Source organism: Bos grunniens, chromosome 8 (genome assembly GCF_055505025.1).
Source record: "Bos grunniens cultivar Pamir isolate PY7600 chromosome 8, Bosgru_T2T1.0, whole genome shotgun sequence".
NCBI classification, from domain to species: domain Eukaryota; kingdom Metazoa; phylum Chordata; class Mammalia; order Artiodactyla; family Bovidae; genus Bos; species Bos grunniens.
The window spans coordinates 70,953,471-70,976,885 of NC_141172.1; the positions used below are offsets into that span (position 1 = coordinate 70,953,471).

The following is a 23,415-nucleotide window of genomic DNA, read 5'->3' on the forward strand; positions in this document are numbered from 1 at the left end:
TAGCTAGACTCTTTTCTAGAGTCTCAGCTAGCCTCTTTTCTAGCTGAGTCCATGGCTTCTCAAGGTTTCTGTGTCTCAAATAATGAGTCCGCAGATCAGTAGGTAGATAGAAGAATCCCAACACTGTGCTGAATAAAATGGGCACAGAAAACTGTTACAAGGAGGACCAGTCATCAGGCCTCTTGGACCAGACCTCGTGACCTCCTACACCAGAAGGGAGGGATGATTAAGCTTCTATGTCATGAATTAGTGAGCAGAACTTTATTGCCCCAGGAGATGATACAGGGACATCTGCTCAGTAGCACATCTTTCGTGGGGGTGACCTTCTTCACACAGGCTCCCTCCCACAGTGAGTAAGCCTTTCTCCCTTTGTTATGGTTTTTACAATGGTGGCAGATGTCAGATGGTTGAAGAGAATGAAAACGTTCTCAGTGATCTCTTTCTCAACAGGCTCCTCTAGTCCATCATTTGTCCAGCCAGTACTATTTTCAGGGTGACATGTGTTTGTGCTTTCTTTGGGTTGAATATCCACGGTCTGGCCTCTTTCCCTGGCTATTAGCCCCTTCCTTCTTTGCTCTTCCAGCAGAAACAGAGCAGCTTTTCACCTCTTTGTGACTTCCTAGGGACCAGTGCCCAGCCACACTCTCAGATTCTATGTTACTCCACCATAGGAAAGTTCAACCTTTAATACACACACATATACATGCACACACACACCCTAGGTCTTTGTTGCCTATGGCTGCAGATCAGGATTCAACCCAATATTTTTTTAAAGCCACTCTCTTTCAAGGGATAATCACCTATTACTCATTTTCTCAATCAGTCGCGTACAACAGGGTGCCTGTGTGTGTGTATTTAAATCCAATGAGCATGAATCTATTCTTCCTACCAAGAACACTGCATGCCCTCCTTTCTCTAATGCTAAATCCTTCCCACTTATCCCCAAGGATACACCTTCCTGCCCCGAGCCCCACACAGACTTGTGTATAAGGTACTCAATTTGGATTTGACAGTGTTCAATATGTTTTACTGAGGTATAGTTGATTTACAGGCAAGAGTACTGGAATGGCCCGTAAATCAACTATACCTCAGTAAAACATTTAGAACACTGTCAAATCCAAATTGAGTACCTTAGACACAAGTCTGTGTGGGGCTCAGGGAAGGAAAATCCCATGGACGGAGGAGCCTGGTAGGCTGCAGTCCATGGGGTTGCTAAGAGTTGGACATGACTGAGTGACTTCACTTTCACTTTTCACTTTCATGCATTGGAGAAGGAAATGGCAACCCACTCCAGTGTTCTTGCCTGGAGAATCCCAGGGGTGGGGGATCCTGGTGGGCTGCTGTCTATGGGGTCCCACAGAGTTGGACACGACTGAAGCGACTTAGCAGCAGCAGCAGTTGATTTACAATGTTGTGCTTAATTTCTGCTGTATATTAAATTGACTCAGTTATACATATATATTCTTTCCATATTCTTTTCCATTATGATTTATAACAAGATATTGAATATGGTTCCCTGTGCTATACAGTAAGACCTTGTTATTTATCCATCCTGTATATAATAGTTTTGGAGAAGGAAATGGCAACCCACTTTAGTATTCTTGTCCATGGGAGATCCCATGGACAGAGGAGCCTGGCGGGCTGCAATCTATGGGGTCGCAAAGAGTCGGACATGACTTAGCAACTAAACAACATATAATAGTTTGCATCTGCTAATATCAAACTCCCAATTCTCCCCTCTCCCAAGCTCTCACTTGGCAACCACCAGCCTGTTTTCTATAAGTCTGTTTTTATTTCATAGATAGGTTTGTTTGTGTTATATTTTAGATTCCAGATGTAAGTGATATCATATGGTATTTGTCTTTCTCTTTCTGACTTACTTTGCTTAACATGATAATCTCTAGATCCATCAGTGTTTCTGCAAATGGCATTATTTCATTCTTTTTCATGGCTGAGTAGTATTCCATTTTATATATATATATATATATATATATATATATATATCACATCTTCTTTATCCATTCATTTTTTGATGGACATTTAGATTGTTTCCATGTCTTGGGTGTTGTAAATAGCACTGCCATGAACACTGGGGTGCATGTATCTTTTCTAATTAGAATTTTGGATTTGACAATGTTTGTGGATGCCAAAGCTGTGGATCATTCCAAGTCAATTTTATTATGACAGTGATCCATTTATTTGGAGTTTTAAATCAATTAAAAGTGGAAGGAAACTTAAACAAGTATGAACATATTAGTAGCTCTGGTAAGATCATTTTCTGTGGAACACAGGCAAACCTGAGTACTTTGAGAATGGGTTAATATTTGAACTTTGTCTTGGAAGAGCAGTGCATGGTGTTATTTTTCAGAGAACACAGGGAAGTTGAAGGAAGAAATAAAAACAAAACTGATAATCTTATGTAGAAGGCTTAACTTTGAAAAGCTTTGTATCAGCCAAATTTTTCTTTAAAAATTAAAATTCTTTTCATTATGACTGATCCTGTTTTTAAACACATCTCCTCTTGACTTAAAAGTAATTGATATTTACTTTAGAACATTTGGAAAACAAAGTAAAATATTAGTAAAAATATAAAATCATTAATTACTCAAATTTTAGAAGTAACCACTGTTAGTATTTTGATATGTGTATTTTTGATATATATCCACTATATGAAGCATTGATTATATGCATATTTGACCATATACATATGTGTATATTTGCAGTACATTTGCATTTAAGATATATTTATAATTTGAATGCTGTACCATCTCATTTTCATGGTTGTGTAATAGTCTATCTTATGGTTCTATTTCTAATTCTATTTTATATTCTAATTCAGCTTTGGGTATTTACAGAATTTCCAATTTTTCATTTTAAATAGTGGTTTGATGAATGTCTTTATAGATTTATGCTCATTCATATTAGGGGTTTATAAGAAATGCTGTTAGCTCAAAAAATTTTTGGTTTTTGATTCATATTCTCAAACTGCCCACAAAACTATTGTCCTTATTGAAAATCCTACCAAAAAATTATTGGATTGCTTATTTCTCCATACCTTTGCTAACACTTGATATTGACATAAAAAAGATAAATTTGTGAGTGATTTCATTCCCTTGTTATTATTGAGTTTCAATCACTTTATGGTTATTGGCTACCTACTTTTCCTCATGTGAACATTCTGTTTATGTACTTTACCCATTATTCTTTGGGGAGTATTTTTCCTTAGTGCTTTATTTAGGCTAATCTCTTTTTATTTCCATTTTGAATGCTCCTTCTGTGACTGTAGCTCTGATATTTTGCCAGAATGTATTACAGTCAGCCTCTTCTTTCACCTGGGATGTGATGAGTTTTCTTGATTTCATACAGTAGGGTTTTGCTTGAAAAAGTTTCACTCTATCGTATCTTTGATTGTTATTTAGGTTTCATACATTCTCATATGGTTAATCCTCATGACTCATGGATGCTGTGTTTGTGAATTTGCCTAATTGCTAAAACCAATTTGTAACCCCCAAATCAATGCTGTGGCGCCTTTGCAGTCATTTGCAGACGCACACAAAGTTGCAAACAAGTTCAGTTCCTCATGATATGCAAGTTCTCAGCTAAGATAAAGTAACTCTCTGCTTTCTTGTTTCACTTCTCATACTAGAAAAGAATGTCCTTTCATTTTATTTAGTCCTACATTTTTTTACATTTTGCTTTTTTGTTGGTGATTTCTCTGCTTACAAAGACCCCCAAACATAGGGCTGCTTAGGGCTGCAAAGTGCAGGAAGACTGTGATGTGCCTTGTGGAGAAAACAAGAGTTATATAAACTTCTCTAGGCAGTAATTGCAGTGCTGTTGGCTGTGAGCTTAATACTAAATTTTTAGATGTAGATGGACCTAGCATCTGTCATACAGAGTGAAGTAAGTCAGAAAGAGGAAAACAAATGTCATATACCAACATATATAATTGGAATCTAGAAAAATGGTACAGATGAACCTATTTGCAAAGCAGGAATAAAGACACAGACATAGAAAATGGACATGTGGACACAGCTTTGAAGGGGAGGGTGAGATGAATTGGGAGATTAGGATTGACATCTATACATTCCATGTGTTAAATAGATAGCTAGTGGGAGGCTGCGGTATAGCACAGGGAGCTCAGCTTGGTGCTCTGTGATGACTGAGATGGATGAGAAGGGGTTGGTGGTGCAACATGGAAGGGGATATATGTGCACATATAGCAGATTCATTTTGTTGCACAGCAGAAACTAACACAACACTATAAAACAATTATACTCCAATACAACATATATTGGGTTTCCCAGGTTGTGCTAGTGGTAAAAAACCCAGCTGCCAATTCAGGAGGCATAAGAGACATGGGTTCCATCCTTGTGTTCGGAAGATCCCCTGGAAAAGGAAATGACAACCCACTCCAGTACTCTTGCCTGGAGAATCCCATGGACAGAGGAGCCTGGTGAGCTACACTCCATGCGGGTGCAGAGTTGGACACAACTTAGCAGCTGAACAACAAGAATAAGATAGCCAAAAGACTACAGTCTCTAAAGTAATTAAAACCCTGGTGTGGCCACTAAATAACCATGTGGCCTCAGGCAAATTCATTAATCTCTATGACTCACAAATGTATCATTTAAAAAATTCCATAAATGATGCTTATAACAGAGAATACTTGCAAATATTTAATAGGAAGTCATATAAAACACCTACCTGTGGGGCTGTTTATTAAATGTACTCATATTTATCCTCCCATTATGACTCTCATTGTGTGTGAAGAGTATGTCCTCAAAATATTTCACTTCTTAGAAGTTTAAGATGAAATTGCAGCTTTCAAAAGGATTTAATAAAGAAAATAGGATCAAGGAAAGAATTAACAAGAGATGTCATTTCAGGATAAAATGCTCCAGGGTAAGTGATGAGATTGAGAAATTTTCCCTGACTGTGACCATCAATTTTTGACCCTGGTTTCCTAATTTTGGGGAGCTTTTCCCTGTTGTTCTGGGAGCATTGCTCTCATGGGGAAAGTATGTAGATGTGCTATTTCTACCACCATGTGCTTTAGACTGACAGGTTGTTGTTGAGTTGCTCAGTTGTGTCTGACTTTTTGAGACCCCATGGACTGCAGCATGCCAGGCTTCCCTGTCCTTCACCATCCCCTGAAGCTTGTTCAAACTTGGGTCCAATTAGTCAGTAATGCCATCCAACTATCTTACCCTCTGTCATTCCCTTCTCCTCCTGCCTTCTGTCTTTTCCAGCATCAGGGTCTTTTCCAATGAGTTGGCTCTTCCCATCAGGTGGCAAAGTATTGGAGCTTCAGCTTCAGCATCAGTCCTCCCAATGAATATTCAAGGTTGATTTCCTTTTTTTAGGATTGACTGGCTTGATTTCCTTGCTGTCCAAGACTCTCAAGAGTCTTCTCCAGCAGTTTGAAAGTATCAACTCTTTGGCACTCAGCCTTCTTTGTGGTCACATCTGTACATGACTACTGGAAAAACCATAGCTTTGACTACATGAACCTTTGTCAGCAAAGTAATATCTCTGCTTTTTAATACAGGTATGTCACTACTTTTCTTCCAAGGAGGAAGCATCTTTTAATATCATGGCTGCACTCACCATATACAGTGATTTTGGAGCCCAAGAACATAAAGTCTCTCATTGTTTCCATTGTTTCCCCATCTATTTGCCATGAAGTGATGGGACTGGATGCCATGATCTTAATTTTTTGAATGCTGAGTTTTAAGCCAGCTTTTTCACTCTCCTCTTTTACCTCATCAAGAGGCTCTTTAATTTCTCTTCGCTTTCTGCCATAAGGGTGGTGTCATGTGCATATTTGAGGTTACTGATATTTCTCCTGGCAATCTTGATCCCAGCTTGTGCTTCATCAAGCCTGGCATTTCGCATGATTTACTCTGCATATAAGTTAAATAAACAGGGTGACAATACACAGCCTTAATGCACTCCTTTCCCAATTTTGAACCTATCTGTTGTTTCACATTCAATTCTTAACATTGCTTCTTGAGCTGCATACAGGTTTTTCAGGAGGCAGGTAAGGTGGTCTGGTATTTCCATCTCTTCAAGAATTATCCACAGTTCATTGTGATCCACACAAAGGCTTAAGCCTAGTCAATGAAGCAGAAGTAGATGTTTTTCAGGAATTTTCTTGCTTTTTCTATAATCCAGTGGATTTTGGCAGTTTGATTTCTGGTTTCCCTGCCTTTTCTAAATCCAGTTTATACATCTGGGAGGTCTCAGGTCACATAGTGTTGAAACCTAGCTTGGATGATTTTGAGCACTACCTTGCTAGCAAGTGAAATGAGTACAATTGGGCGGTAGTCTGAACATTCTTTGGCATTGTCCTTTTCTGGTATTAGAATGAAAACTGACCTTTTCTAGTCCTGTGGCCACTGCTGAGTTTTCCAAATTTGCTGGCATATTGAGTGCAGTACTTTAGCAGCATCACCTTTTAAGATTTGAAATAGCTCAGCTAGAATTCCATCACCTCCACTGGCTTTGTTTGTAGTGGTGTTTCCTAAGGCCCATTTGACTTCATACTTCAGGATGTCTGTCTCTAGGTGAATGGTCACATCATCATGGTTATTTGGGTCATTAAGATCTATTTTATAGCTAGATATGTGTATATTTGCTGTATAACACTTTAATACTCAATGTAGCCACCTGAGATTTTATTTTATTTTTTAAAATTTATTTATTTTAATTGGAGGCTAATTACCTGAGATTTTAGCATCACAGAAACACTTTATCTTTGAAAAAATAATTCTTCTAGCTTATTTTGAAAATAGGGTTATAATTTCAAAAGAAATAGATGAAAGATGTATAAGCATTGTTCAAAATATAAGCATTGTTCAACCTACATTGGGGGTGTGGAAAAGAATCACCTGTAGAAACTTAAAAATATGCCCATGGACTTCCCTGGTGGTTCAGTGGTTAAAAATTCACCTGTCAATACAGGGGATGTGGGTTTTATCCCTGGTCTGGAAGGATTCCACATGCCGCGGGGCAACTAAGCCCCTGAGCCACAACTGCTGACCTGCACTCTAGGCCCGCCAGCCACAGCTACTGAAGCCCAAGCACCTAGAGCCCATGGTCCACAACAAGAGAAGGCACCACAGTGAGAAGCCCACTCATTGCAACTAGAAAGAGACTTCCACAGCAACAAAGACCCAGCATGTCTGAATAAATAAATTAACACAATTGAAAACATATACATATATATTTTTCATTATATATGTATATACATTATGAAATACTCATGCCTAGCATCAAGTCTCCGAGGTTCTTGTTTGACTGGCGTGAGTGAGGCCTCAGAATCTATATTTTGTTTTATAGCAGCTGCATTGTTATATAACTCACAGGCCAAGCAAGGTATCAAGTGGATTCAGGCATGCATTCTTGGCTATAGCTTTTATAACTTTCATTGTTTCCCTGAGTTCAAAGTTAAGGCTATACTAGACATTTTTCTTTTGCTTATCCATGTTTAATGTCTTATCTTTTCTATCCTGATCTATGATAGGATTAGCTAATCTTTAGGGTATTCATTTCATTGCTACTTCCCTGCCAAAGGTATCAATCCTTGGGCAACCTTGGCTCTCTCTGGGATGTGCTAGGATGGTCTCCTCCAGGCCTAGGTGTCATAATGCCTCTTCAGTGCAGTTCAGTTCAGTTCAGTCGCTCAGTCGTGTCTGACTCTTTGTGACCCCATGAACCACAGCACACCAGCTTTCCCTGTCCATCACCAACTCCCAGAGTCCACCCAAACCCATGTCCATTGAGTCGGTGATGCCAAGCAACCATCTCATCCTCTGTCGTCCCCTTCTCCTGCTGCCCTCAACCTTTCCTGGCATCAGGGTCTTTTCCAATGAGTCAGCTCTTCACATCAGGTGGCCAAAGTATTGGAGTTTCAGCTTCAGCATCATTCCTTCCAACGAAAACCCAGGACTGATCTCCTTTAGGATGGACTGGTTGGATCTCCTTGCAGTCCAAGGGACTCTCAAGAGTCTTCTTCAGCATCACAGTTCAGAAGCATCAATTCTTCGGTGCTCAGCTTTCTTTATAGTCCAACTCTCACATCCGTACATGACCACTGGAAAAATCATAGCCTTGACTAGATGGACCTTTGTTGGCAAAGTAATGCCTCTGCTTTTTAATATTCTGTCTAGGTTGGTCATAACTTTCCTTTTGAGGAGTGTCTTTTAATTTCATGGCTGTAATCACCATCTGCAGTGATTTTGGAGCCCCAAAAAACAAAGCCTGACACTGTTTCCACTGTTTCCCCATCTATTTGCCATGAAGTGATGGGACCGGATATCATGATCTTAGTTTTCTGAATGTTGTGCTTTAAGCCAACTTTTTCACTCTCCTCTTTCACTTTCATCAAGAGGTTCTTTAGTTGTTCTTCACTTTCTGCCATAAAGGTGGTGTCATCTGCATATCTGAGGTTATTGATATTTCTCCTGGCAATCTTGATTCCAGTTTGTGCTTCCTCCAGCCCAGCATTTCTCATGATGTACTCTGCATATAAGTTAAGTAAGCAAGGTGACAATATACAGCCTTGATGCACTCCTTTTCCTATTTGGAACCAGTCTGTTGTTCCATGTCCAGTTCTAACTGTTGCTTCCTGACCTGCATACAGGTTTCTCAAGAGGCAGGTCAGGTGGTCTGGTATTCCCATCTCTTGAAGAATTTTCCACAGTTTATTGTGATCCACACAGTCAAAGGCTTTGGCATAGTCAATAAAGCAGAAATAGATGTTTTTCTGGAACTCTCTTGCTTTTTTGATGATCCAGCAGATGTTGGCAATTTGATCTCTGGTTTTTCTGCCTTTTCTAAAACCAGCTTGAACATCTGAAAGTTTAGGGTTCACATATTGCTGGCTTGGAGAATTTTAAGCCTCTTGGCTCTTGTTAACCCAGAATATGGATTCTATTTCTAACCCAAAGCACTTGGCTTTCGTAAACTCAGACAATTTCTTTTATAATGATTAATTTTATGTCAACTTCATTCTGGAAAAGAAAGCTATAGTGATAAAAAATTGATCAGTAGTTTACACAGGTTAGAAGTGAGTAGAGGGTTTAACTTGAAATGAATAGTCCAAGGAAGTTTTCAGTATCTTCATTGTGGTGGTAGTTTTGTGAATCTGTATGTGTGTTGTTGTTGTTGTTCAGTTACTAAATTGTGTCCAGCTCTTTGTGATCCCATGAACTGCAGCACACCACACTTCCCTGTCCTTCACTGCCTCCCGGAGTTTGCTCAAACTCATGCCCATTGAGTCAGTGATGCCATCCAACCATCTTATCCTCTGTTGCTCCCTTCTCCTCTTGCTCTCAATCTTTCCCAGCATTAGGGTCTTTCCAGTGAGTTGGCTCTTCGTATCAGGTGGCCAAAGTACTGGAACTTCAGAATAAGTCCTTTCAATGGATATTTAGTGTTGATTTCTTTTAGGATTGACTAGTTTGATCTCCCTGCAGTCCAAGGGACTCTCAAGAGTCTTCTCCAGCACCACAGTTTAAAAGCATCAATTTTTCAGCACTCAGTCTTTTTTATGGTTCAATTCTCACATCTGTAGATGACTATGTACTTATGTTGGCAAAGTGATATCTCTACTTTTTAATACGCTGTCTAGATTTGTCATAGATTTTCTTCCAAGGAGCAAGCATCTTTTAATTTCATGGCTGCAGTCACTGTCTGCAGTGATTTTGGAACCCAAGAAAAAAAAATCTGTCACTGATATGTGTGTAAGAACTGATAAAAATGCATACAAAAAATCAGCTTTGCTGAATTATAATTTTTAAAATAAAATAAAAAGTCCAGATTCAAAGTGGTTAAATGATAAATTTTATGTTACATATGTTTATCACAATAAAAAATAAATGAGTCAATCAATCCTAAAAATTTTTTTTATGTCAACTTGACTGGATTATGGAGTGCCCAGAAATTTGGTCAAACATTATTCTGAGTGTGCCTGTGAAGGATTTTCTGGATACAGCTAATGTTTGTATCAATAGACTGAGTTAAGCAGATTGCCCTCCTGCTTTGCGGTTGGGCCTCATCCAATTAGTTGAAGACCTGAATAGACCAAAGTGGTTGAGTAAGTGAGAACTCCTCCTGCATGACTACTGAGCTGGAACATCAGTCCTCTGTGACCCTCAGATTGGTATTAGACCATTAGCTTTTGTTGGGTTCCATCTGGATTTCAATCTGGAACTTATAACTGTTGGTCCTCTGGGTTATCCAGACTTTGGACTAGGACTGGAACCACTCATTGGCTTTTCTGGTTCTCTAGCTTGCCTATTCCATGTCTTGAGACTTCTCAGCTTCCATAATTACATGAGCCAATTACTTATAATAAATCTGTGTGTGTGTATATATATATATATATATATATATATATACACACACACTGTTTCCCAGGAGAACTTTAACTAGATATATATTGCAAATGGTCCCTTTATCAAACCGTCTTCAATTAGCATTTTTGATGAATCATAATTCTGCCTGATGTGCATGCTAAGTTGCTTCAGTCGTGTCAGACTCTTTGCGACCCTATGGACCATAGTCCGCCAGGCTTCTCTGTCCATGGGATTCTCCAGGTGAGAATACTGGAGTGGGTAACTGTTTTTTTCTCCAGGGATCTTTGCAACCCAGGGATCAAACCCGTAGCTCTTACATCTCCTACATTGACAGGCAGGTATTTTTTTCTTTTTCTTTTTTTTTACCACTAGCACCACCTGGGAAGACCAACTCTGCCTGATACATACACCTAATTCAATGAGCTACAGTGACTCATCTGTTATTTCATAACTGTCTTTCTGATGTTTTACTATATTTATGAAATATTTCCAGTAAACTTATACAAATTGACATTATTGACTTTATAAAATTATCATGTTTCTATGCCAAAAAAAATCTATTGAGGAGTTGTCAAGACATTTTAGAGTGATAGATTTCCTTCAAGAGAGAAGTAAGCCTTTTAAAAATGAAAATTAGCTTCTCTCTGCAAGTATTTTGCCTTTTTTATAAGTTCCAAATGTAAGAGTGGATTTGCTTTGTCATCATTCATTTCAATTTGTTTGTTGTCAGCTCTATCAGGGCGCTGGTATGTGTGGGTCTTAGTGAAAATAGTTTAATTCCCGATGGAAAGCGTGTCAAATTGTTTTAATTTCCTTTATCACAGCTGTTAAGCAGCTCTTTCATCTTTGCGGTGGATTAACTTTTGTTGCATTAGAAATCCTTCAGAATGAAGCTGAGCGAATTCATGAGGAGACTATTGACCTTGGAACACATGGGCGTTGACTGAATGTGCAGGGTCATGTAGGGAGAAAAGCTGTGCACTCTGGTGAGGGCTCCGGTGATGGGGGTTGTTGATCTACTTGGAAAAACCTTGACTGTCATCCGGGACTTTTACTGAATAAGGAATTCATTAATCTCTTTGGTTGAATTCTCACTAGCTAGGTAAAATTTGTTCAGTATGGATCCCCATTGAATTTCTTCATTCTCATCCAAAAGTGGCTGAGTCATTTCAAACGGTGAAGGTTAACACAGTTCTTTAATAATAAGCCTAAGAGAGATCTACCACTAGGAATGGCTCCTCATGGATCATCTGTGTGATTGAGAAGAGTTATGCTGCTCTGTGTGTTTCTTTTCTCTAACATAAAAGATAACTTCTTTGCTTCATAAAGACATATGCACAGATAAGTATAGGTGCCAAGTTTTAGAAGAGGAAGGAACTGAGTTATTATCTTTTGTAAAGGTTCTCATCCTGGGAGCCATGGTATAGACATTAGGGGTTTTGAATTCACCTAATCACATGTAAAATTTTATAAGTAGGGGAGGAGGTGAAAAGCCATACAAAACAACTGGTTGGTTGGTTTGACTCACAAGAATCTCTTTTTGTGTGTATGTTTAAATTATTGGTTGCATCAGGTTTTAGCAGCAGAATGCAGGAACTCTTAGTTGCATATGAACTCTTAGTTGCAGCATGTAGGATCTAGTTCCCTGATCAGGGATCAAATGCGTGGGAGCATGCAGACTTAACCATTGGACCACCAGGGAAGTCCCATGAGAAGCTCTCTTTGAGTCTTCATCATCCATACAAAACTCTAGGAATATCCTGTAGAGCAGAAAAGCAAGTTCAGTTCTATGTCACACACACACACACACACACACTCTCTCTCTCTCTCTCACTCTTTCTCTCCCTGTCTCACACACACACTCAAACACATTCTTACATACACACGCACACACTCATTCTCATATACACACACACACACACACACACACACACACAGAGTCCCTTAAAGATTAAGTCTTTCATTTATGTTCAAATGATACAGTACAATCCATACAGAGTCCAAAGAATGGGGAGAAATTACTGAGTTTGTTCCCTATCTAGAAAGGAAAGGAGTCTCTCAGAAACATGTGGGGAACCCACTGTGGACACTTATCTACCAGTAGTGATGTCCTTACTCGTGTTCTAATTCCCCCTTTGCCCAGTCATTTGGTCCTTTAACTGCTTCTCTTTCTCTGGAGTCCTCACCTTCTTGTGTGTTTGGTATTTCACTTGCTGGAGAGGGCAGGAGGCTCCTGTGTATAGGGAAGTATGAAAGGAAAAACATCAGAAGCCTGGCTAGTGGATGAAATCTCTAAAAACAATCAGACATCAAGTTTCCATATCGGCCAGAGGGTTAAATTATTAAAACTATCTGTCATTGTTAGCTTGATCGTGAAAAGTGCCATTGTGGAAAATAGAGAATGTGAGAGGGAAAACAGTTGTCCAGCTTCATGCAGTTGAGAAGAGTTATCAGTTTTGTGAAATTATCAAATGAATATATGAAGGATTTAAGAGTCACTGCCTAAATGGAAATTTCTCATTTTACAGATAAGAAAACTGATGTTTAGGAAAATGGGGGGTGGGGGGAGATGTCCAAAACACAGATGGAGACAGAAGGGTGGAACACAGAGGAAAAAGAGAATTTCACTTTCCTTTTCTGGCCTTAATCACCATGGATACAAATTGAAAATGATAGAATGTTCATTTGTTTCCCCTCCTTGAACCATATCTTCATGTTTTTAGTCCATATATATTAATTAAAATTCAAGCATTTAATCATAACCATGGACCTATATGTGAGTTTCCCTGGTAGCTCAGTTGGTAAAGAATCTGCCTGCAATGCAGGCATAGAACCTGTAATTGTTAAGGCATCTTAATAGTATTTCAACTCATTTATCTCTGATAGATCATACATCTTTAATGCTTCCTACTGTTAGTTTTAGGTACCTGTATCTATTTTTATTGCCATTCTATTGTGTAACAAAGAACATTTTTTTCCTAGACCATAGCTTCCATTGCACTCTCTGGATGCGTAAGAATCCTGTAGATTTAAATTTCCATCTGATACCATTTTATCTTTATCTGAAAAATTCCTTTTAGCATTTTTTGCAGTGTAGATTTATAGAAGACAAATTCTTAAGCTTCGGTTTATCTGAAAATGACTTTTCTTTTGCTATATTTTTAAGATATTTTCACCTGATTATAAAATTCTAGGTTAATGGTTCCTTTCTTTCAACATTAAAAAAAGTATCATTCCTCTGTTTTATGGCCTCCATAGTTTCTGAGAAGTCAGCTTATTGCTATCCTCATTTCTTTATAGGCAATGTGCTTCCTTCTTTGGACTTCTTTTGAGGCTTTCCCTTTATTTTTGCTTTTTAGAAGTTTGACTGTGGTGTACCTATGTATGGCTTTGTGTATTTCTCTTGCTTGAAATTCCTGTATTTGTCTGATACCACTTTTGATCAATTTTGGGAAAATTTCAGCTAGCATTTCTGCAAGTATTTTTTTTATTCTCCATTGCCTTTCCCCTCTCCTTCTGAGATTACAGTGATACATGTATTAGAGCAGTTAACTCTGTCCCCTTGTCATTGACATGTTCTTCATCCTTTAAAAAAAATTATTGTGCTTTAATTTTTAAATTTTCTCTTGACTTGTTTTCATGTCTACCAGTCTTTTGTTGTGTCCAGTTTGCTGTTATTAATGTTACCATCCAACAATGATTTCAGTAATCGTATGTTTTAAGATTTCCTTTGGTTCTTATTTATAACTTCAATATATGAAATAAGGCTTCACTACTTTAAAAAATATATCTTTCTTGAAATTCCCTACCCTTTTGCCATTAGATCTATCTTTTCCTGTAGATTTTTTCCCCTCTGTTTTTCTGTAGACTCCTTAACATAGTATGTATTATGGTTATTTAAAAGTCTTTGTTAATTAAATTTGGGGTGTTGGGGATATTTGTAGTTTTGTTTCTATTAATTATTTTTTCTTTATTATAGACCATATTTTAAAACTTTTTGTGAATCTAAAAATACTTTATTTTATCTAAGAGTGATAAATTATTTTAGATTTGACATTGCAGAACATTTTAGAGAATTAGGATGCTGGTATCATTCTCCCATGGACAGAGGAGCCTGGCAAGCTACAATTCATAGGGACACAAAGGGTTGGACACAACTGAAGTGACTTAGCACACGCTTATCACCCTCTGAGGGATGTTGAGCCCTTTCTAGGCTCCCTAGAGTCTCATGCATGCATTACTCAGGGATCAGCAAAAAATTTGAGAGAAATTTATACATAAATTTTATAGCTCCTCTTCTGTGACTTCCTCCACTAATTTCCAACCACTCTGGCAGCTCCAAATTCTGTCTCATGACTCTGGTAATGGTATGACTTCCTGTTGAGTGCTATGCTTTGAGTGCACCTGCAGACAAGGGAATGCCTTAAACAGAATTAAGACTAAGGTAAGACAAGGGAGGCATCTAGAATACAGTGCTAGAGAAGGCTTTCTGTCAGGCATGAGTGAAATTGCAGCTTGCCTTCTGTCTCCTTTTGCTGATAATCCTTCAGCTCTACCACTTCCCACCTCCTTTCCCTTCTCCAATCAGTATCTCTTCTGGCCCGTTCACTTGATCCCAGTCCCTGTGTGCCAGCCATTCTACTGGACTACTGTGTTTTCAAGGTATTATACTGTAAGATTAAAACTGTTGTCTTTACTTTTTATGTTGTTTTTATGTATTATTTGTGTAAAAGTATTATAAAACTATTACACTACAGTACTATGTAGCTGATTGTGTTAGTTGGATGCCTTGGCTAACTTGGTTGGACATAACAAATTGGACTTGTGAATGTGCTCTTGGAACTCGTTCATATATAGGGGGCTTAGTGTGTAGGTATGAAATGAAAGTGTTAGTAGCTCAGTTGTGTCCAACTCTTTGTGATACCATGGACTGTAGCCTGCCAATCTCCTCTGTCCATCGGATTGTCCAGGCAAGAATACTGGAGTGGGTTACCATTTCCTCCTCCAGGGGATCTTCCTGACCCAGAAATCAAACCTGGGCCTCCTACATTGCAGGCAGATTCTTTACTGTCTGGGCTTCCCTGCTGGCTCAGCTGGTAAAGAATCTGCCTGCAATATAGGAGACCTGGGTTTGATCCCTGGGTTGGGAAGGTCTCCTGGAGAAGAGAACGGCTATTCACTCCAGTATTCTGGCCTAGAGAATTCCATGGATTGTATAGTCCATGGGGTCGCAAAGAGTCAGACATGGCTCAGTGACTTTCACTTTCACTTTCTTTACTGTTTGAGGCAGCAGGGAAGCCCTTAGTGTGTGTGTGTGTGTATATATATACACTACACATATACATATAGTGTGTATGTATATAATCTCCACAAAGAAAAAGAACTGAGGGGGAAAAATGTGGACCAGAAATGTCAGCAGATTTGGAACAAAGAAAATAACTGGATGAATAGAATATTTTCAGCATAGAGGAGAAAGCTGACACCTAAGGCTTGGAGAAGAAAAGCAAATGAAAAGCAAGGGCATTTGAATCACAGAATCCTGGAAGGCAGTAGGTCACCTTGGCTACTAGAGTTGGAAGTATGTGTAAGGATTAGGTACACTGAATGGCAACCCACTCCAGTATTCTTGGCTGGAGAATTCCATGGACAGAGGAACCTGGTGGGCTACAGTCCATGGGGTCAGAAAGAGTCAGACATGACTGAGCAACCAAGCACACACACACCTCTCCTCCTGTCCCAAACACTTACTTGCTCACCTTTACCAGCACTTCAGATGACAGGAGGTTATTTCTATGGGGAATAGAAATAACCGTGGAATGCCTTGTCTTAGGCCAGAGGTTAAGCATTGTATAAAAAGCAGTTGAGAAGCGTGTATTTCAAGAGAAAATACATATCTGGTGAAGATATTCTTGGCTGTCCTTTGATACTCTTCAGCTTGCCTGTTGGCAGCTAGCCTTTTATCTCTCTTGGCAAAGGGTTGGAAGATTCTTCTCTGAAAAAACTGGCCCAAGAGAAACGCCTACAGATACTAACATTTGGGAGTCCACCAATGAAATGTCCGTGACCTGGCTAGAATTGTAACAACAATGTGAGACTTAAATCCACTTATCTCAGAAGGTAGTGAGCCAAAGAGAAAAAAAGAAAGGTCTTGAATTATGTTAGAAACAGCTTTGATACATAAAATGTATCTAATAAACCGGGAATGAGCAAAAATGGACTATTAATAAAATTTGTGTATTAGGCCCCAAAGGAAAAAGTCCATAAATTTCTGTAAAGCAGAATCTTGAACAACATTTTCTAGGTCTAAAGTAGGAGATTATAAATTACCAGTAAACGTACTTCTAGTTGCAAGCAACAGAACTTACTATGACTCTTTTAAGCATCAAAGAAACTTATTGGAAGGATAGTAGAGAGCCTATAGAACTGACTACAGGTAGGGAAACAAGGAGAGATGCAAGGAAGGCCAAACCAAGCAGAACTAACAGCCAAGGTGTCATCACGTGCATGATCTTTTGATACTTGCTGCCACTGGAATCTTGCTGCTGCCTTCATCTCTGGATTCTCCACTAAGACTCATCCTACAGAGTCTGACCTCAAAATTAGAGGAGTGGCTGAATGCTAGGTAGCACAAAACAACAGACACTGAGTACTGGAAATGACAACAACAAAAGACAAAAGAAATATGCTCTGCTATTTGTATGAATATTTTCTTGAAAATTCTGTTAAATTGCTCAAGTAAAAGAAGAAATTAATGTTGAAATGACAGTCTATTTTGGAAGGAAGGAAAATGTTAGCAAAATCAAAGTGCAAGGCAATACTTAAGAGTCAAGTTTTAAACAAAATTATGTATTGGGGGAAAAAACTGAAGGTAAAACATATCACTCAATAAACTAGAAAAATAACCACTGTTTCAATGAGGATAGAATGTCTGAAGATATGAATAATCAAGGGAAAACAGAAAACAATTACACAACTGTCACTTTAATAAAACAACAGGGTTACATTACTGAAAAGGATCCTACCTAAGCTGGAAGGATAGGTAATTCTATTTGAACTGTTGAAGTAGAAAAAGACAAGTCCACTAATATATTCTACGTGGTTACAGAATCTTCATGAAAAAACAACTGGACAGCAATAGCATAGAGAAAACTATAGATCAATTTCGCTTGTGAGCATTAATGCAAATACAATGTGAGAATAATGTTTTCAAATTAAAAATAGTAATAGCTGACAGAATAAATCATATTCCAGGCATTGTTTATTACAGGGTTGCAAGAATGATTCAACAACTGGAACCTATTACTCTGAATTAGCATATTAATTGAAAATACAAATACATACTCTCTTAATAAATGCCACAAGAGTTTTGACAACATTTAATATTCTTTCTTCATTTTAAAAGACCTCAGCAAGCTAAGAATAGAACCCAGCTTCCTTAGGCTGATAAAATGCTCTATCAGGAAATTACAGTACACATTCTAATAATTTCTTCTCTTTTAAATTGAACTATAGTTATTCACAATGTTATGTCAATTTCTGTTGAACAGCAAAGTAATTCAGTTATGCATATATATATATATATAAAATATATACTCTTTTTAAAATTTATTTTCCATTAAGGTTTATCATAGGTTATTGATACAGTTCTCTGTGCTATAATGGTAGAACCCTGTTGTTTATCCATTCTATATATGACACAAATGAGCCTAGTGATTTCTGGAACATTATACACAGCCCCCAGTATGTCAGTGTGGCAGATCCTCTTGGTTGTCTACCTGTTGTCTATTCCTCCCTTCTTCCTTGCTAGCAAAATGTCAATGTCCTTCCTGGGATATTAACTAGATGCCTGGTTATATACTCATTTTCTCAGCTTCTTTTGCTGTTAGAGGTGATCATAGAATTGAGGTCCTCCCACTATAGTTGTACACAGAAGTCCCCTGTGCATTCTGGAGGCTTCTTTTGCTTTCTTGATAGAAGGAGGTTCCAGAGTGTCCCTAATTTCCCCTCATCTTTTTGCCTTGATTGTGAGAAGGAGCCATCTTGAAACCCACAAATAGTGACTCTAAAGGAAATCCACCATACTAAGGAGGATGCAGAGAATGATCTAAAGAGCCCAATTCACTGCTGGCACTTTTATTGAAGAGTTGTACCATACAAACAACCTGTGAACTCCTAACCAATAAAGGGAGAAGGAAACTTCAGCCAAATGATTTATAACTGAACACATCTAACTGAAACAGGCAGAAATAAGACAAGTATGCTTACTATCAGTTCAGTTCAGTCGCTCAGTCATGTCCAACTCTTTGTGACCCCATGAATCACAGCAGGCCAGGCCTCCCTGTCCATCACCAACTCCCAGAGTTCACTCAGACTCACGTCCATCGAGTCGGTGATGCCATCCAGCCATCTCATCCTCTGTTGTCCCTTTATCCTCCTGCCCCCAATCCCTCCCAGCATCAGAGTCTTCCAATGAGTCAACTCTTTGCATGAGGTGGTCGAAGTATTGGAGTTTCAGCTTTAGCATCAGTCCTTGCAAAGAAAACCCAGAACTGATCTCCTTTACAATGGACTGGTTAGATCCCTTTGCAGTCCAAGGGACTCTCAAGAGTCTTCTCTAACACCACAGTTCAAAAGCATCAATTCTTCTGCATTCAGCTTTCTTCACAGTCCAACTTTCACATCCATACATGACCACTGGAAAAACCATAGCCTTGACTAGACAGACCTTTGTTGGCAAAGTAATGTCTCTGCTTTTCAATATGCTATCTAGGTTGGTCATAACTTTCCTTCCAAGGAGTAAGCGTCTTTTAATTTCATAGTTTCAATCACCATCTGCCGGGATTTTAGAGCCCCCCAAAATAAATTCTGACACTGTTTCCACTGTTTCCCCATCTATTTCCCTTGAAGTGATGGGACCAGATGCCATGATCTTTGTTTTCTGAATGTTGAGCTTTAAGCCAACTTTTTCACTCTCCTCTTTCACTTTAATCAAGAGGTTCTTTAGTTTTTCATCACTTTCTGCCATAAGGGTGGTGTCATCTGCATATCTGACGTTATTGATATTTCTCCTGGCAATCTTGATTCCAGCCTGTGCTTCTTCCAGCCCAGCGTTTCTCATGATGTACTCTGCATATAAGTTAAATAAGCAGGGTGACAATATACAGCCTTGACGTACTCCTTTTCCTATTTGGAACCAGTCTGTTGTTCCATGTCCAGTTCTAACTGTTGCTTCCTGACCTGCATACAGGTTTCTCAAGAGGCAGGTCAGGTGGTCTGGTATGCCCATCTCTTGAAGAATTTTCCACAGTTTATTGTGATCCACACAGTCAAAGGCTTTGGCATAGTCAATAAAGCAGAAATAGATGTTTTTCTGTAACTCTCTTGCTTTTTCGATGATCCAGCAGATGTTGGCAATTTGTTCTCTGGTTCCTCTGCCTTTTCTAAAATCATCTTGAACATCTGGAAGTTTACGGCTCACGTATTGCTGAAGCCTGGCTTGGAGAATTTTGAGCATTACTTTACTAGCGTGCGAGACGAATGCAATTGCTTACCATAACCAACATTATTTAGTGGTGTATTGGAGGTTAAAGGCAAAGAAATAAGATGAAAGCAATTAAATAAAAATTATAGGTAATGACAATAGGACAAATTTTTAATATTAACAGATAATATGTCTGCCTAGAAAATTCAAGAAAGTCAAATTGAAAGCTATTATTAATAGAATGTAAGACAGCAGTAAATTGGCTGGTTAGACTATCTATGTTCAGTGATCAACAGTTTTCCTAATGAGTATTTACAACCAATTGGAAAGTACGATGGAGTAGATAGCCAATCTCACCGTAGTAGCAAAATCATAGAGCATTTAACAGGAAATGTACATCATCAATACAAAGACAATAGGAAAACAATTGAAAGACAAAATAAAGACAAGATGACAAACCATGTTCTTGGATAGAAGGATTGAATGTTGTAAAGACTGTCAATTATTGCAAAATTATTTGTAAAATTCAAGGGACCGTGAAGTTAAAGTCCCTGATAAGATATTTTATGAAGCTAAACAAGCAGATTTTAAAATTCCATGAAAGATAAAATGGATAGAAAAGCAAGCATGTTTGACAGCAACAACAAAATATAAATGAATGTACCTTATATGTCAGCATATTATGAAAGCATAATAATGAAAGCAATGTGGAATTGTTACAGTAGTAAATCAATCAACAGAACTGAATGGTCCTGTTTATGATCAATGTGTGTGTGTGTGTGTGTTGTTGTTGTTTAGTTGTGTCTGACTCCTTGTGACCCCATGGACTGTAGTCTACCAGGCTCATCTGTTCATGGGATTCTCCAGGCAAGAATACTGGAGTGGGTAGCCATTTCCTCCTCCAGGGGATCTTTCCAACCCAGGGATCAAACCCACGTCTCTTAGGTCTCCTGAATTGGAAGGTGGATTCTTTTTTTTTTTTCTTTTTAATTATTTTATTTGTTTTAATTGGAGGATAATTACATTACAGTATTGTGACAGAAGGCAGATTCTTGACTGCTAGTGCCACCTAAGAAGCCCTTCAATGCTCTTAAACTGCCTCATATATGGAAGCAGGCTTGAAGGAAACGTCCCTCCCCCAACCATCAGATTTTGTTACAGAATTTAAAGTTAGGAAGATGAGAAGCCTTCCAGGAAGATACTGGATTTTCTACTGATAGAACATTTGAGGTTTGATAATCAGAAAAATAAATTTGATATGACTCTATATGTTTCTCTAGTTGATGAAGATATTCACAATGGTGCAATGAATGAAATTTGTCTTTTCCCTTTAAAATTGCAGATGGAATTGCAACATAAAAGTAATATTGTAAAATTTAACTGTTTTTATTTCATATATATTTTAGGCCTTTTCTATATAGAATCCATTCTTTTAAAGTGTTTTCTAAAACCTTATTGTAGCAATATAAAAAATGTACCTGTTTTGCCCCCTATTGATGAATATATGAATTCTTTCTAGGTTTTGCTGTCATTAAAAATGCAACAAAGAAAATTCTTGCAACTATATCTTTTTAATTTTGTGTAATCCATCTATAGGATGAATTCCTAGAAGTAAACAGCTGGATCAGGGTGTATGTATACAAAAATTTGAAGCTATTGCCAAGTTGCAAATTTTGTTTCAGTTTGTAGCCACCAAAACAACATTTGAGTGGGCTTATTTTCTTATTGGTAAACACTGAATATTCTCAAGCACATCTTCACCAACCTGATATATGGAAAATTGAATCTCTTTGTTCTGTTTAGTCACTAAGTCCTGTCTAACTTTTTGCAACCCCATGGACTGTAGCCCTGCCAGGCTCCTCTGTCCATGGGATTCTCCAGGCAAGAATACTGGAGTGGGTTGCCATTTCCTTTTCCAGATGCATCCCTTTATCACTTTCTTTTGAATTTTGTAAAACGTGGGAGGCTGAGAATGTTTTCAAATTTGTTGGAATTTGTGTATGGGTTTGTAGTTCTTTATATATGGATTACCTGAAGTATTATTTGAACTGAATATTTAGTGTGTATTTATATGACCATTTTAATTTTTTCATTTTACTGATATATTTGTCCAGGTTTCATTTTTAATCTTTCTGTGTCATTCTGTTTTATATATTTCCTTGAGAAATAATGAGCTGTTTTGAAACTAATATTCTGATTTTAAATAGATAATTTTAATTTATTTATTATAAATTCATATCTGCTTGGTTTATTTTAGAGTATATTGCTTTATTTTATTTTACTTGTGTATACTCTGTTTTTTAAGTTTAATGTCCTTTCCCACTTTCTATTACCTTATCTGTAAGTTAAATACATTTTCTGTTTCTTCTTTATTCCTTAAATGGTTTGGGCATGATATATCTCAAGTATGTTCTAATAATAGGTATGCTTAAATTTTTAACAGATTTATTTGAATTATTTATCAAAATGAAAAATCTATACACTGACAACACACTATCAGAAGGAGTAATTGAGAAAATAGTCTCATGTGTAATTTCATCAAAAGAGTACAACATCTATGAAGGAATCTAATTGAGGACATAGAAAACCTGTACTTGGAAAACTGGAAGATACTACTGAAATTAATTGATACTGACACAAACAAATAGAAAGATATACTATGCTCATGGATTAGAATAATTAATATTCTTAAAGTGGCTATACTACCCGAGGCAATTTACTGAGTCAATGTAATTTTCTGAAAACACTAATGGCATTTTTCATAGAACTAGAACAAATAATTTTAAAATTTGCCTGAAAGCACAAAAGACCCTGAATAACCAAAACAATCTTGAGAAAGAAGAACAAAGTGGAAGTATTATGCTTCCTGATTTCAAATGATACCACAAATCTACAATAATCAGAATAGCGTGATGCTGGTACAAAAACAGACACATAGGTCAATGGAACACAGTGGGGAGCCCAGAAATGAAGCCACACTTATATGGTCAATTAATCTATGACAAAGGAGGCAAGAATATTCAGTGGGAGAAAGACAGACTCTTCACTAAGCTGTGTTGGGAAAACTGGAAAGTTACATGCAAAAGAATCAAATGGACTACTTTCTCACACTATGCACAAAATAAACTCAAAATGGATTAAAGACTTAAATGTAACACCTGAAACCATAAAAGTCTTAGAAGAAAACACCGGCAGTATGCCCTTTGACATCAATGTTAGCAATATTTTTTTGGAAACGTCACCTTTTGCAAGGGAAGCAAAAGCAAAAATAAACATATGAGAGTATATCAAACTAAAAAATTTTACACTGCAAAGAAAATTTCAATGAAATGAAAAGTCTACCTACTGAATGGGAGAACATATTTGCAAATGATATATCTGATAAGGAGTTAATATCCAAAATATACAAAGAACATATTTAACTCAATTTCAAAAAGACCAAGTGACCCAAATAAAACATGGGTAAAGCAACTGAATAGACATTTTTTAAGGAAGACATGTAGATGATCAACAGATACATGAAAAGAAGCTAACCTTACTAATCATCAGGGAAATGTAAATCGAAACCAC

General features: G+C 37.7%; 1 long non-coding RNA gene across 3 annotated transcripts in view; it reads left to right on the forward strand.

Moving 5' to 3' along the window:
- The window catches only part of LOC147367393 (uncharacterized), a 95,725-nt gene that overhangs the window by 16,345 nt on the left and 55,965 nt on the right, over positions 1 to 23,415 (forward strand). The gene's annotated exons all lie outside the window — the stretch shown is intronic.